The 16,222-nt window shown below is 42.3% G+C and overlaps 1 protein-coding gene across 3 annotated transcripts in view; it reads right to left on the bottom strand.

Annotated features, from left to right (window-relative positions):
• Positions 1–15,992, bottom strand: part of si:dkeyp-120h9.1 (Y+L amino acid transporter 2-like) — a 126,554-nt gene extending 110,562 nt beyond the window's left edge. The window contains exon 1 of one of the 3 annotated variants that reach the window (XM_068057633.1): positions 15,737–15,992. The gene's annotated coding sequence lies outside the window, so the exon portion shown is untranslated. The other 2 variants (XM_068057641.1, XM_068057645.1) reach the window with 2 other exon arrangements.
• Between the last annotated feature and the right edge of the window lie 230 nt (positions 15,993–16,222).

Here is a 16,222-nt window from a genome sequence, read left to right as displayed (position 1 = left end):
CGGTTCTGGTTGCCATACTGCAGGAAAAATGTGATTAAGCTAGAGAGGCTGCAGAAAAGATTCACAAGGATGTTGCCTGGTTTGGAGGGCTTGAGTTATAAAGAGAGATTGAATAGGCTGGGTCTGTTTTCCCTGGAGTGAAGGAGGCTGAGAGGGGACATGATAGAGGTATATAAAATTATGAGGTGCATAGATAGGGTAGATAGCCAGAATCTGTTTCCCATGGTAGGGGTGACTAAAACTAGAGGGCATAGATTTAAGGTGAGAAGGAGGTGATTTAAAGGGGATCAAAAGGGGTAAATTTTTCACACAAAGAATAGTGGGTATCTGGAATGAGCTGCCAGAGGAGGCAGTGGAGGTAGGAACAGTAGCAACATTTAAGAGGCATCCGGACAGATACTTGAATGAGCAAAGCATAGAGGGATATGGAATTAATGCAGGCAGGTGGGATTAGTATAGATAGGTATTATGGTCGGCATGGACGCAGTGGGCCGAAGGGCCTGTTTCTATGCTGTATGACTATGACTCTAAATGCCTACTCTTGTTCCTATGTCCTCTGAGGAGAGATTGACTAGAATAGGTCTATATTCTCCAGAGTTTAGAAGAACTAGAGGTGATCTCATTGAAGCATATAAAATTCTTAATGGGAGTGTGAAGGTAGATGCTGGGATGCTGCATTCCCTGGCTGGGGATTCTAGAACTTAGGGGTCGGCTACTGAGGACTGAAATGAGCTGTGAACCTCTGGAATTCTCCACCTGAGAGCGCTGTAGATGCTCAGTCATAGAGGATATGCAAGATAGAGATCAACAGATAAACAAAAGCAAAATACTGTGGATGCGGACCCCTCCCATGTCAACATTCTGAAAGGATCGTTCCCTCCGCGGCACCCTGTTCCACTCCTCCATTACCCCCGACACTTTGTCCCCTTCCCACGCAATTGCAAGAGGTGCAATGCCTGCCTTTTTACCTCTTCTCTCCTCACCCTCCACGGCCCCAAATACATCTTTCAGGTGAAGCAGCGATTTACTTGTACTTCCTTCAATTTAATACCCTGTATTCGCTGCTCACAATGCGGTTGCCTCTACATTGGGGAGACCAAACGCAGATTGGGTGACTGCTTTGTGGGACACCTCCACTCAGTCCGCAAGCATGGCGATGAGCTTCCGCTTGCTTGCCATGCCAACATTTCTGTTGGCCTGCTGCAGTGTTCCAGTGAACATCAACGCAAGCTTGAGGAACAGCACCTCATTTACCAATTAGGCACTCTACAGCCTTCCAGACGAACATTGAGTTCAATAATTTCAGAGCATGTCTGATCCCCTTTGTGAGTTTATTTTACCTTTTTTTTTAAAAACCATGTGCCTGCCTTTAACTTGGTTTTTTATGTTTGTGCTTTTGGATAAAGCTGTCCATTATTTTGTCATTAACACTCTCTTGGCACGAATGCCTTGCCTTTCACCACACCATTAGCACACTGCCTTTGTCTTTGCCCCATGACCTCCATGTCAGTTAATCTCTCCTGTCTTTTAACCCATCACACACCTTCCCTTTTGTTCTCTTCCCCCCCCCCCCCCACCCCCCGATTCACTTGCTTAAAGCCTATTACATTTCTAACCTTTGCCAGTTCTGATGAAAGGTCACTGATCTGAAATGTTAACTCTGCTTCTCTCTCCACAGATGCTGCCAGACCTGCTGAGTATTTCCAGCACTGTCTGTTTTTATTAGTATGCAAAATCAGTTGAGCTCTCAGGGAATCAAGAGATATGGGGCCAGTACGCGAAGGTGGAGTCCATGTAGATGATCAGCCAAGATATTAAATAGTGCAGCAGACTCAAAAGGCAGTTGTTATGACCGAGGCAGGAGTAATGCACTGTGAATTCAGTTCCACTACTCCACAGATCACAGCATATTCAAGTTTCTCACCTACCAGAAATTAGTCAAATTAAACACTTTTATACTGGAAGTTAATAAACACACCAAACCAGGTATTTTTAAACAAATTAACTATTAATAAACTAAATTTAAAACAATAATGAGATAAATCTATGTCTGAAAAGACTTCATAACTTCTTATTCCTCCTAACCCTCATGCACACACACATATTCAAAAACCAACGGTTAACCAATTCTAAAATGATGTTTTAAAAATTAGACCTAATTCTTAGGAATAATGGTGGCACAGTGGTTAGCACCACAGCCTCACAGCTCCGGCGACCCGGGTTCAGTTCTGTGTACTACTTGCGTGGAGTTTGCAAGTTCTCCCTATGACCATGTGGGTTTCCGCCGGGTACTCCGGTTTCCTCCCACAGCCAAAGACTTGCAGGGTGATAGGTAAATTGGCCATTATAAATTATCCCTAGTGTAGGTAGGTGGTAGGAGAATTGAGGGAAGGTGGGGATGTGTTAGGGAATATGGGATTAAAATGTAGGATTAGTATAAATGGGTGGTTGTTGGTCGGCACAGACTCGGTGGGCCAAAGGGCCTGTTTCAGTGCTGTATCTCTCTTTAAAAAAAAAAGTACAACAACTGGGTTGTAAGTCTTGGCGGGTGACGTGTCCCAGAGTCGAATAGTCAGATGCCACTCGAAGTCTCCAGACGAGTTTGGTGAACAGTCTGCACTTTGGTTGCAGTTGGAGTCTCTCAGATCTTTCAAGGAGTAGAACAGGTCTATTTAGATTTTGAATTTGCAGTTCCTCAGTAGATACTTTGCTGAGTTTGCAGAACTCCCAGAAACACAAAAGACAACAGAAAGTCACTCCTGAGGCAGAGACTTCTTGGAGACCGGAATAAAAAAGAATTTGCTACCTCCAATGATGCAAAGATTCCTTCCCAGGGTCTTTTCCTCTTTAGGTTAAAAACAGCCTGTAGGACAATGTAGATTTTCTGTAAAGAGAGACAAATCCTTCCTTCCTTCAAGAGAGCATGTTTTGCTGGTCTGCCACTTCAAATCGGTTCTAGCCAGTTTTTACACAGTCAAATTGATACAATATGGCATGTGACCACTCTCTCTTACTGTTGCTTAGGAAACAGGCTGGCAGCTCACCCACTGTTCCCAGAGAATATAAAAACTTCTCAATCTTAAAGGCACACAGAACCCCCCCCCCCTCCTTAGTTTTTAACAGAGGGGAAAAAAAATTCCATGACACAGTATGGACTATTCCTGCTCCTATTTCTTATGTCATCATTACAATTCAGTCTGGAATCAGGTTTGTATAGCCAGAAAGATCTCATGGGATCTATCATCTTTCTCCTCAATATGGAAGTATGGGGAGTTCCCAGAGGACTTACTTAAGATAGATGCAGAGCCTGGGATGAGAAGAGGATTACCACATTATGCCGGCTACGGCCATTCATCAGCTGTCTAACAAATTTGTCCTTGCCCAATATGATCATCACCACTATCGCCAGATGAAGTGTTAGCTCCAGAACCCTGAAATACTTTGGAGACTTCAGCATGGGCCACACCCGAATAGCCTCTTGCAGATGCAACTCCACTATGTGCGATTCTTAACTCAATGATTAAGAATGAAACTGAAAGCTTGAAGGATGCTTAGGAAAATAGTTCAGGGTGATGCTTAAGGAAGCAGGAATGGCAAAAACTCCACACTTGCAGTAAATGCATGAAGACCAACATAAAACCATATATCATGCACACTGCACCCTTATATACTCCACAAATTGTAGCTCACCATGCCAAACAACTCCTCAAGGGCGTCATCCTCTTGCATATACTTTGACGATGCCCTTCATCCAGCCAATCTGATCAGCAGTCTGGAAGGTTATCTAGATGACTGCTCTCACAATCCAAAGAAAGCAGCTCAGTGCTCACTGGGCCTGCACCTTTGAGAGAAAGGATCTCTACATGATGATGATACTAGCTGTAAGATGATGCTTCTTCCCTCAGTTGACATTGTTAACAGATCTCTCTCATCAGGTACTGCCCCTCTCTCCTCAAAGCTCCAAACCTTGAACAGCCCTTGCAAAGTACCACCCCATCTCCAACCTCCCTTTCCTCTCTAAATTCCTTGAGCGTGTTGTTGCCTCCCAAATTCGTCCCATTTTTCCTAGAACTTCACATTTGAATCCCTCCAATCAGGTTTCCATCCCTACCACAGTACCAAAACGGCTTTTAAGTCACAAATGACATCCCGTGTGACAGTGACAAAGGTAAACATTCCTTCCTCATCCTTGTCTGCAGCCTTTGACACGGTTGACCACACCATCCTCCTATAAAGCCTCTCCTGTCGTCTAGCTGGGTGGGATTGCACTTGCCTGGTTTCATTCTTACCTATCTAGTCATAGCCTGTTGTTACGACCAAGTGAGAAAGTTGTCGAGGGGTCTTTTGCTGTCTTCACCTGGTCTTATTGTAACAGGGTTTTATTTTAAACTCACTGTGTTTTGAGCTCACCCTTGGTGAATCCTTGTTCACAGTTTTCCAATTATAAGGCAAAGAAATGAGCATAAACAGGCTTTCTTCGGTTTAAAGGAGAAAAGTGAAATTTATTAAACCTTAAACTCTAATTCGGTTAACACCTATGGATATACAATGCACCCACGCTAGCATGCACACGTGATACACACATGCAGATAGGGACAGAAAAGGAGAGGAAACAGAAGGTGAAACGTTTGAGGCAGTCTCTGAAGGGGGTTTCCGGTTACTGTTTCTGTGGTTCCAGCTCGCTGTACAGTCTTCTGCTGTAGGCAGCCATTACTTTTCGCTGGGGCCCAGTATTCTCCTTAAACCTTGTACAACATAGGAGACATTTCTCTCTTTGAGGTTCTCATGCCTTCAATGGTTTCAGAAGCTGGTGTGAGCGAGTGGAGAACAGACAGGAGAGAGATGTTCTCAAACCAGGAGCTTTCTGCTTTCAAACACGGTTTTCTCCAATTTAAAACTCTCAGTTCAAACCTCTGTAACAGTCACATGACAAAACTGGTCTGACCACTTCTTCTGTGTATTGAGGAAGCAACAACTGGGTCCCCATTGTTCCAACATGGTCTGTTGCTATGCAAATGTCTTTCCAGTCAGGGGCTTGCAAATTTAAGTTTTAATGTTCATGTGGCGAAATGTGTGCCTCAGTCTTGGCAGGTAGGGGGCTTGCCTGACACTGTGCATCACTTGCAATGGCTCCTCTTCCCACTCCAGCACTGTTACCTCTGGCGTCCTCAAAAGAATCTATCCTTGGCCCCTTCCATTTCTAATCTACATTCTGCCCCTCGGTCACATCATTCAAAAGAACACCACATGTACATTGATGACACCCAGCTGTACCTCATCACCACCTCTCTCCACTCCTCCAATGTTGCTAAATTATCCAACATCAGCATGGGATGAGTAAAAAGTTCCTTCAATTAAATACTGAGAACACTGAAGCCATTGTTTTCAGTCCCTGCACCAAACTCTGTTCCCTAGCTACCGACTCCATCCTTCTCCCTCGGAACGGAGACTGAACCAGACCGTTTGCAGCCTTGTTGTCATATGACGCCAAGGTGAGTTTCCAACTTTATATCCATGCCATCATCAAGACCACTTATTTCCACCTCTGTAACAATACCCAACTTCAACCCTGCCTTAGCTCATCTACTGCTGAAATACACATTTATGCCTTTGTTACCTCCAGACTTGACTATTCCCAAGCACTCTTCACTGGCCTCCCCTCTGTAAACTTGAAGCCATCCAAAGCTCAGCTGCCCATATCCTTATTTGCACCAAGTTCAGTTCACTCATCAGCTCTGTGCTCACTGGCTCCTAGTAAAGCAATGTCTCAGTTCTAAAATTCTCATCCTAGTTTTCAAATCCTTCCCCCATGGCCTTGCATCTCGCTTTCTTTGTAAGCTCCTCCAGCCCCACAAACCTTTGAAATATCTGCACTCATCTAATTCTGGCTTCTTGAGGATTCCTGATTTTAATTACTCAACTACTGGTGGCCATCCCTTCAGCTTCCTAGGCCATGGCTCTGGAATTTCCTTCATAAATCTCCCTGCCTCTCTACCTCTTTTTCTTCCTTTTAATGATGTTCCTTAAAACCTACCTCCTTGACCAAGTTTTTGGCCATCTCCACATCTCTTATGTGGCTCGGTGCTTAATTTTGCATTATAATGCACCTGTGAAGTGCTTTTATGCATTTTCTAACATTAAAAGGTGCTATATAAAAACAAGTTGCTGCTGCTGTACGCAGCCCTACCCACAACAAACGTGGCTGAAACATGTCAGATATCTATCAGAATAAGTGATTTTTGGCCTCCACCTGGAGCTGGGTAAATACCAGGCATTCTGTGGCTCATCCTTTGAGATCCATTGTAAAAGAATTATCCACTCTGCACAGCAATCCACCCAAAAGCGACAAACCCAACCAATGAGACCGTCAGTATTCAGAACTGGACTGCTGTAAAGAATGCCAGTATGGACTCAATGGGCCGAATGGCCTCCTTCTGCATCATAAATGAGTCTATGACTCTAACCCTATTGCCAATGTTCCCAAGCTTAACCTTTCACAAAACCATGATTGGGTCGGGAGATCCCTGTTCCTCTTAAAATAGTGAATGTGATCTGCTTCCAAGGGGACAGTGCTATCCAGTGAACAAAGCTGATAAGCTAACTGGTTCCTTCTGTATGCAAAGTCACCAGATAGATACGGATGAGGAAGTTTCCTCTGCCCCCTAACTTTCAGTGCTCCCAATGCAGGCAGCTTGCTGTAATAACATTACTCCTGCAATCAATGTGCAATCATGACAGCAGCTCCATAAACTACATATGGAATGTACACATAAAATATGTTTAATTCTACACCTAAATATACAATGGCTTCATAAAGTATATGCCTCCATGTGTCCTTAATCATACAATGGCTTTAGAGAAGGTATGCGTACACTTACAAAAGCTTCATAAAAATTTACATATGAATGTACATATGTAAACGACCTTCATAAAATGCAAAAGCATTTCTTGAGAACCCAATTTTTAAAAAATCCAGAACTCAACTTAAAATTAGTATGGTAAAGAGCACAGGTTCAAACTTGAGAAAGCCCAATTTAGAATGATGAGGAAACACTTTCACACAGAATTAAGGACACATGAATGGATTTCCAGGTATGGAAATATACTCTGTCCTTCAGTGTAGCTAGTGTTAGGGGTCCTATAAATTACTTACACCAGTGACTTCTTTCCTTTGTTGTTTCTCTGAAAGTAAGTAGCAGATGGATACTCAGATGTGTGCATTTTTTCCCCTGGATGAACCAAATAGCCTTCCTCATCCATATCTATCTGGTGACTTTGCATGCAGAAGGAACCAGTTAGCTTATCAGCTTTGTTCAGTGGATAGCACTCTCACTTTGGAAGCAGATCACATTCACTATTTTAAGAGAAACAGGGATCTCCTGACCTAATCGTCATAACCATACAAAAATACCAGATTATTTGTTCATTCATCTCATTTTTGATAGGTTGGCAAACGTAGAAAGCCTACCAAACAGTGACTACAAATCAAAAGTACTTCATTGGCTCTTTCGCACTATGAGCCATCCTGAGGAAAATATAAAGCACTTCATAAATGCTAGTTCTGTTTTCTTTTCTTTTCCTTAGTTTTAAGAGAAGGCTTTAACCTAAATAGTGGCCGGGGATGGTGGTGGTGGTCAGGTGAGAGGAAATTTAGAAAGTTAAATGAGAAAGGACAAGGCAACAAGGCAGGGTAGCAATACGGGTAATGATAACCAGAGTGTGACAGGAAGAGACAGAGCGTACAAAACTAAGAATGCACCAGCAAATAAGGTCAGAGAAGGGAAAAAAGTGGTAAAAAGACAGAATTAAAGGCTCTTTATCTGAATGCATGCAGCTTTTGTAACAAGATGATGAATTGATAGCACAAATAGAAATAAATGAGTATGATATGATAGCCATTACAGAGACATGGTTGCAAGGTGATCAAGACTGGGAACTAAATATTCAAGAGTATTTGACATTTCGGAAGAGTAGGAAGAAAGGAAAAGGAGGTGGGGTAGTTGTTAATAAAGGATGAAATATCAGTACAGGAGTGAGAAATGATCCTGGCTCAGATAATCAAGATGTAGATTCAGTTTGGGTGGGGCTAAAAAATAACAAAGGAAAGTCACTGGTGGAAGTAGTTTATAGGCCCCCTAACAGTAGATACACAGTAGACAGAGTATAAAGAAATAATAGGGGCTTTAAAGAAACATACTGCAATAGTGATTGGAGAATTTAATCTTCATATAGATTGGACTAATCAAATTGGCAAAGGTAGCCTGGAGCATGAGTTCATACAGCGTATTAGGGAGTCTTTCTTAGAATACATTCTGAAACCAACTAAGGAGCAGACTATTTTAGGCCTGGCAATGTATAATGAGACAGGGTTAATAAATGGCCTCATAGTAAAGGATCCTCCAGGTAAGAGTGATCATAACATTATGAATGTCATATTCTGCTTGAGAGAGAAGTTTGGATCTGAAACTAGTGTCTTAAACTTAAATAAAGTACGTAGGGTACGAAGAAAGTGTTGGCTAAAGTGGACTGGGAAACTAAAAGAAAAGGTAAGACAGTACAAGAGCAGTGGCAGACAGTTAAGGAAATATTTCATAACTCGCAAAGATAGATTCCATTGAGAAAGAGAAACTGTAAAAAGGATGCACCATCCGTGGCTAACTAAGGAAGTTAAGGATGGTATCAAATTGAAAGAAAAGGCATACAATGCTACAAAGATTAGTGGTAGACCAGAAGATTGGGAAAAATTTAGAAACCAGAAGAGAATGACTTTAAAAAAAAAAAGGGAGAAATTAGAGTATGAGTGTAAACTAGCAAGAAACATAAAAACAGACAATAAAAGCTTCTTCAAATATATAAAAAGGAAGAGAGTAGCTAAAGTCAGTGTTGGCTCCTCAGAGGATGAGATTGGGCAATTAATTATGGGAAACAATGGCAATATATCTATCCCCTTCTTGAATATATTTAATGATTTGGCCTCCACTGTGGTAGAGAATTCCACAGGTTCACCACTCCCCGAGTGAAGAAATTTCTCCTCATCTCAGTTCTAAATGGCATACCTCATATCCCGAGACTGTGACCCCTGGTTCTGGACTCCCCAGCATCAGGAGCATCCTCCCTGCATCTAGCCTGTCTAGTCCTGTTAGAATTTTATCAGTTTCTATGAGATCCCACCTCATTCTTCTAAACTCTAGTGAATGTAGGCCTACTCGACCCAATTTTTCCTCATACGTCAATCCTGCCATCCCAGTAATCAGCCTAATAAATCTCCTTCTTCCCCATGGCAAGAACATCCTTCCTCAGATAAGGAGACTAAAACTGCACACAATACTCCCGATGTGGTCTCACCAAGGCCCTGTATAACTGCAGTAAGGCATCCATGCTCCTGTACGCCTTTGTACCCTTCGGTCTTAAAAGAAGTGGCTGCAGAGATCGCAGATGCGTTGGTTGCAATCTTTCAAAATTCCCCAGATTTTGTAAAGGTCCTAGCAGATTGGAAAACCACAAATGTAACACCTGCATTCAAGAAAGTGGGGAGACAGAAAGCAGGAAACTATAGGCCAGTTAGCTTAACATCTGTCATTGGGAAAATGCCAGAATCCATTATTAAGTAGTAGCAGGACATTTAGAAAATCATAATGCAATCAGGCAGAGTCAACATGGTTTTATGAAAGGGAAATTGTGCTTAACTAATTTTTGGAGTTCTTTGAGGATGTAACAAGCAGAGTGGATAAAGGGGAACCAGTAGATGTAGTGTATTTGGATTTCCAAAAGCCATTCAATAAAAGGTGCCACATAAAAGGTTACTACACAACTTAAGAGTTCATGATGTTGTGGGTAATATATCAGCATGGATAGAGGATTGGCTAACTAACAAGAAATAGAGAGTCAGGATAAACAGCATTTTCAGGTTGGCAAACTGAGCTAGTGGAGTGCCACAGTGCTGGGGCATCAACTATTTGCAATCTATATTAATGACTTGAATAAAAGGACTGAGCGTATTGTAGCCAAATTTGCAGACAATACAAAGATAGGTAGGAAAGCAAGTTGTGAAGAGGTCACAAATTTCTGCAAAGAGATATAGATAGGTTAAGTGAGTGGGCAAAAATTTGGCAGATGGAGTATAACATGGGAAAATGTGAGGTCATCCACTTTGGCAGGAAGAATAGAAAAGATGAATATTATTTACATGGAAAGACTGCAGATTGCTGCAGTACAGATGGATCTGGGTGGCCTTGTACATGAAACACAAAGTTAGCATGCAGATACAGCAAGTAATTAGCAAGGCAAATGGAATATTGGCATTTATTGCAAAGGGGAACAGAGTATAAAAATAGGAAGTCTTGCTACAACAGTACAGGGCATTGGTGAGACAACACCCAAAGTACTGTGTACAGTTTGGTCTCCTTACTTAAGGAATGATATAATTGCATTGGAAGCAGTTCAGAGAAAGTTCACTATGCTGATTCCTGGAATGAGGGGCTTGTCTTCTGAGGAAAGGTTGAGCAGGTTGGGCCTATACTCATTGGAGTTTAGAAGAATGAGGGGTGATCCTGTTGAAACACAAGATTTTGAGGGGGCTTGACAGGGTAGAAGCTGAGATGATGTTTCCCCTCGTGGAAGAATCAAGAATTAGTGGACACAGTTTCAAAATAAAGGGTCTCATTTTTGAGACAAAGATGAGGACGAATTTCTTCTCTCAAAAGGGGGGTTGTTAAACTTTGGAGGGGATTTCCTTCTATGTGCTGACCCAATTCAGAAAATTAGGGCATTTTCTTGCATGGACACCTTTTCTTATAGTCAAGATTTACCCGACAATAATCATTCCTTTGGTCTTTGTATTCACAAAAGTAAAAAACATTAATGTAAAGGAATTGTTCACTTCGACACAGTCACCATCCCATTCAGGAGAAAAATGCTCACTATCCTCTGCCCAATGACAAATTTTAATATCGAACCCAGAAGAGTACTTCTATTTCCCATTCAATAGTACTTATAAAATCGGTGTAAAAATGTGCCATTACTCCCTCCGTCCAAAATTTTATTCAAAACCCAGGTCCAAATTTTGATAAATCACTGCACTTATGCAGTTCCATACAAAATTTCCCTTCAAAATTGTCAAATAATTTAGAAAGTTCTCAGTTAGTTCCCTTAATGGTTATTCTCAGGAAATAGCTGCTTTTATCCTCCTTGGCTGAAGGGACGGAAGTACTGCAGAAGTAACTACCAGCAGATAGAGTCCAGTTTAAGTTCTGTGTGATGAATGCTGAGGGTTAAGTACCTGTTGCAAATAGGCCCCAAGGGAAAACTGTTCAGTTTTAAAGTGGTTAGGAAAATGAATGTTGGGAATGTAAATTTCAATGGTAAACTGCTGAAAGGGATGAGTTTTGACACTGATTGCCAAGGCACTGATATTGAGCAACTCGTGATATAAGGCAGTCAGGAAGTGGCATTGTGCGAATCTGGCATCACCGTAGCTGGGTCAGCTGTAAGCAGTGGAGACTCTCAGGAAAAGAGTGTAAAGGACAAACTAAATGAAGGAATAAGGATAACTTGAATGGCCAGAGATAATAATGGTAAAGATAATGACTATAAAAAGACAGAGGAATAAGAAAAACGTAAACTGTTGGTACAGCAATGTACAGCATTCAAAACAAAATGGATGATTTTGGAGAGCCAATAAAGCTCAGTGACAGAAGCAGATGAGAAAGCAGGATTTAATCCGGGGTAAAATACATGCAGTATCCATTTGACTGGAGTTGGATTTTAAGGAATGGGGAGATTAGAGACCAGCAAAGAGAATACCACTGTGACCAAGTCTGAGGAAACAAATGAACAAAATGAGGGTTTCACAGTGGGTAGACTGATATTTTGATGGAGGCACGTTATGTTTCAAAGATGGAGGTTGGTGGTCTCAGTGATGGGAAGGTTACAGGGCCAGAAACTCAATTCACTCAGTTTGCAAACACCCCGGTTCAGCTCGAAAAAATAGTTGAGGAAGGAAACATAGGCAGTGTTGAGTGAGCATAATTTTTGGTCAGGACCATAGATGATTGCTTCAGTCACCTCAATACTTGGCTTGAAAAAGTTAATAGTCACCCAAGACTGGATGCTGGAAACAGTTAATAAGGCAAGAGAACCAGGTGTCACTAGTGATCAGCTGATTCCATGTCTGTGGATCTTTTCATCTAGGGGCAACATGTAGATGAGGAAGAGGCCAAGAATAGGTCCTTCAGAACCTGTGGAGATCTTCATGGTTGGGGGCCAGGTAAGAAAAGAACCTATTGCTCGGAGATGGAGTAGCTACAATCAGATAGCTAACAGCAGATAAAGTAAAGCAGTTTCATGGAGCCAAAGAACAAAAGGATAACTGTTGGAGAGAGTGTGGTTGACTGCATCGAAAACTAAACCAAGGAGGTGCCATTAGCAACATAATGATCATTTTTATCTCTGCAACATTAAACATGCTCACTGTTCTATTTTTGTAGCAGCAGTATGGGATCAATTAATTTTTGCTAAGTAGGTTTTATTTGTAAGGAATATTGTCTAATGACCTAAAATTAGACAGTGCCAATAAAACACAAACTTTCACAACCAACAAACCTCTAGTTTTGTACCTCCAATCCTAGAATTGTGCTGAAACTATCAACTTGTGATATATAAAGAACATTAATGGTGCATTACATCAGAAAATCTTAAAGATTTCAGCTTTATTTGCAATACCACTCAGTGACAACCTATTGCCTTACGCTGCACAAAATGGACATATTTAGCTATTTCTTGAATGAATAAATGATACAATTTTCAAAATACCTATACGTATATGAATGAAAGCAATATCCAGGCTGTAGTGCTACAGACTTGCATACAAAAAGTAGCGTGCCCCGTTTCAGTCTGGCTATGCCACCGTCATCTACACAACAATAAAGAAAATTGTAGTTATCTTGTATCTGCAAAATAGAACAGATCTAACTCCACCAAATACTGCACCATCAGCTTAAACCCAGAGTAATTGAGAGTCATCAATAATGCTATCAGATGGCACCTGTTCCCAAATACCTGCTCTCTGATGCTCAATTCAAGTTGGAGCAGTATCATTCAGCTCCAGACCTCATCGCAACCTTGATCAAGATATGAATACAAGAGCTAAACAGAGGAAAGTTGAGAGTAGCTGTCCTTGACATCAAGGCAGCATGTGACAATGTGAGAAAGCAGAACTGGAGATCAATGGAGATTAAGCGCAATACTCTCCAGTGATGAAATGATACTCAACATACGAGAAGGTGGTTATGATTGCTGGAGGCTAATTCAGTGCAAACCCAGGATATGGTTACAGTTCTTCAGGGCAGCATTCTTGGCCTAACCACCGTCAGCTGATTTGATCACCTACCCTCATCTGATGCAGAATGAGGCTTTTGGCTGACAATTCCAGCATTAAGCCCAGATAAGGATGCAGCCAATGCATGACTTGACAAATTGCAAGTAAGCCTAGTCTCATAATGGCCATCAACAACATCCCCACCATCAGCACACTGACAATCACTGGTGACCAGAAGCTTAACTGGACCAGTTGTATTAACACAGGGACTAAAATGGAAAGGCAGAAGCTCGTATTCTACTCAACTCCTGACGCCTCAAAGCCTCAAGTTTCGTATCACAAGGGCATTAACGAACAGTCCCCATTTTCTTGGACGGGTGTAGCCGCATAACTCAAGAAGTTGGACAACATCCAGGACAGTTCAAGTGATTAAAACCCTTGCTATTGGGCTCAATATCCACCCCCTGCAACACTGTTGCACTGTGACTGCAATACATACCATCAGCACCATTCGCAACTCCTCAGATATTGAAGCAGTCTGTGTAGAAATGCAGCAAGACCTGGACAATATCCAGGCTTGGGCTGATAAGTGGCAAGTAACACTCACGCCACACAAGTGCCAGGCAATGACCATCTCCAACAAGAGAATCTGCCCATCTGCCCTTGAAATGCAATGGCATTACCATCGCTGAATCCCCCACTATCAATATCCTAGGGGTTACCATCGATCAGAAACTGAACTGCAGCAGCCTTATAAATACCGTGGTTATAAGAGTAGGTCAGAGGCTAGGAATCCTGTGGCGAGTAACTCACCTCCTGACTTCTCAAAGCCTGTCCACCATCTACAAGGCACAAGTCAGGGGTGATGGAATACTCTCCACTTGCCTGATAGGTGCAGCTCCAACAACACTCAAGAAGCTCGACACCATCCAGGACAAAGCAGCCCGCTTGATTGACACCCCATCCACAAACATTCACTCCCTCCACCACCAACGCACAGTGGCAGCAGTGTGTACCATCTACAAGATGCAATGCACCAAGGCCCCTTAGACAGCACCTTCCAAACCAACAACCTCTACCACCTAGAAGGGCAAGGGCAAAATGCACGGAAACATCACCACCTGCAAGTTCCCCTCCAAGCCACACACCATCCTGACTTGATAGGTAATGTACCTGACAGGCCCAACAAGGGCTCAGAAACAGTAGTGTGAAACATCAACATGATAATCTGTTGGTTAAGACATACATATTAGACTATGGGGAGAACTCCCTTGTTGTTCAAAATTCAACATTTCAAAATTAATCCACAGACCGTAGCACTTATACAAATTGTAAAAGAAAAAAATCAAATTTTAACACACATGTATGCAGTAAAGTCTAAATACACCAACGTATTCGTTTTCAACAATAAAATTATACATAACATCTGAAAAACTAACAAAAGTTGATCAAAACCTGCAAAGTGGCACAACCACAGTACTTCCTCCTCCCACCTTCCAAAAAAACGGTGACAATTCAAAACAGCCCAAAGACAAATCTGCGGTACTTTTCCGTACCCGAAACTCCACTCCATTGGGCACACAATGTAACCTGAAAACCTGCTGCTTCTGGGAGAAAACTTGTATAGACCTGTGGATTTACCTGAATCAGAGCACTGAAGCACGTGTTAGTGCCTACTGCCCACTGCATCGAAAAGGTTACTTAGAATTAAAGGTAGCATAAACCAATCATCCACGTTAAATCAGACTATACCTATGGCCGGCGTAAATGGTCAACCCAACGCCAATGGGGAGATTTCCAATTCGCAACCGGTTGAAGCAGAGATTTACTCGTCCATGCAAATCAGAATATGCAATTCATTGCGTCATGCGCATCAGTTTATACCGGCGTTTCAAGGCGGTATTTCGTGTTGCTTTTTGAGACAACACGCACACACAACTTGCCACAATACAATCCCATTTCATAACAAGATCATATGAAATGCACATAGCCATGTCTAGAGATGGAAGAGTGAAAATAAACAAATAAAAAGCATTTAGCAAATTTAAAAGAAACCTGGAAAACCCATGCAAGCACAAGGCGGTCAATGTAAGAGCAGCACAGAAGCAGACGCAGGCCCGCGTCTCAGACAATGCGGGCAGACACGCCGTTCCAATTTAGATCGTTGAGACATGATCATTAACAACACAACGTTCCATTCCGGCTGCAGACTCTCCCAAGAGTTTCCATCGCCACCACCTACCTTATAAAGCCAATCCGTACCGGGGAGCCACACGGCAGCAAACCCTGAGCTGCCGGCGGACAGGGAAAGAGTTAAATCTAAAAATGAATGCTAATTCTCCAATCCTACGCTTTCTCACTCTGAACTAGCGTGCCAGAAGAGCTTCCAAATATCCTTCTGTTATTACATCGCTCCCCTACCTTTATTTTTAAACGTAGGAACTCAAACGCTATCTTTTAATACGTGGGGACTCAAGCACTTTCTTCCTCCATCCTTTCAGCAAAGGTTCCGCGGGGCTAATTCCAATGAGGAAGGCCAAACAGAAAAGGCAGGCAGTGCGTGGCGAGCCTCAACACAACAGTTTCGCCTGAATTTCACAACGTTGACAGTTGGCCCTTGTACAACCAGATATTGGCAAAAATCCGAGTACTGCATTCATCACATATCGACCAATCGTTATTGCGCATACTGTGTGTTCACATTTCCGTCCGGTACTATTCGAGTTGTGGGTAATTTAAGTAGGGATTGCTGTCTGAATTCGACTTTTTAACAACTTTGGGCAAGTATTTTTGAGTCACAGAATTGTTACAACACACAAGGCGGCCATCCGGCCCATCAATTCTGCACTGGCTCTTCAAAAGAGCAATTCACTTAGTGCTATTTCCCCCTCCTTCTCCCCATACACC

The sequence above is a fragment of the Heterodontus francisci genome, chromosome 2 (assembly GCF_036365525.1).
Source record: "Heterodontus francisci isolate sHetFra1 chromosome 2, sHetFra1.hap1, whole genome shotgun sequence".
Taxonomy (NCBI): Eukaryota; Metazoa; Chordata; class Chondrichthyes; order Heterodontiformes; family Heterodontidae; genus Heterodontus; species Heterodontus francisci.
The sequence above is the reverse complement of the archived record's forward strand: the minus strand, read 5'-3'. Positions and strand labels throughout refer to the sequence as shown.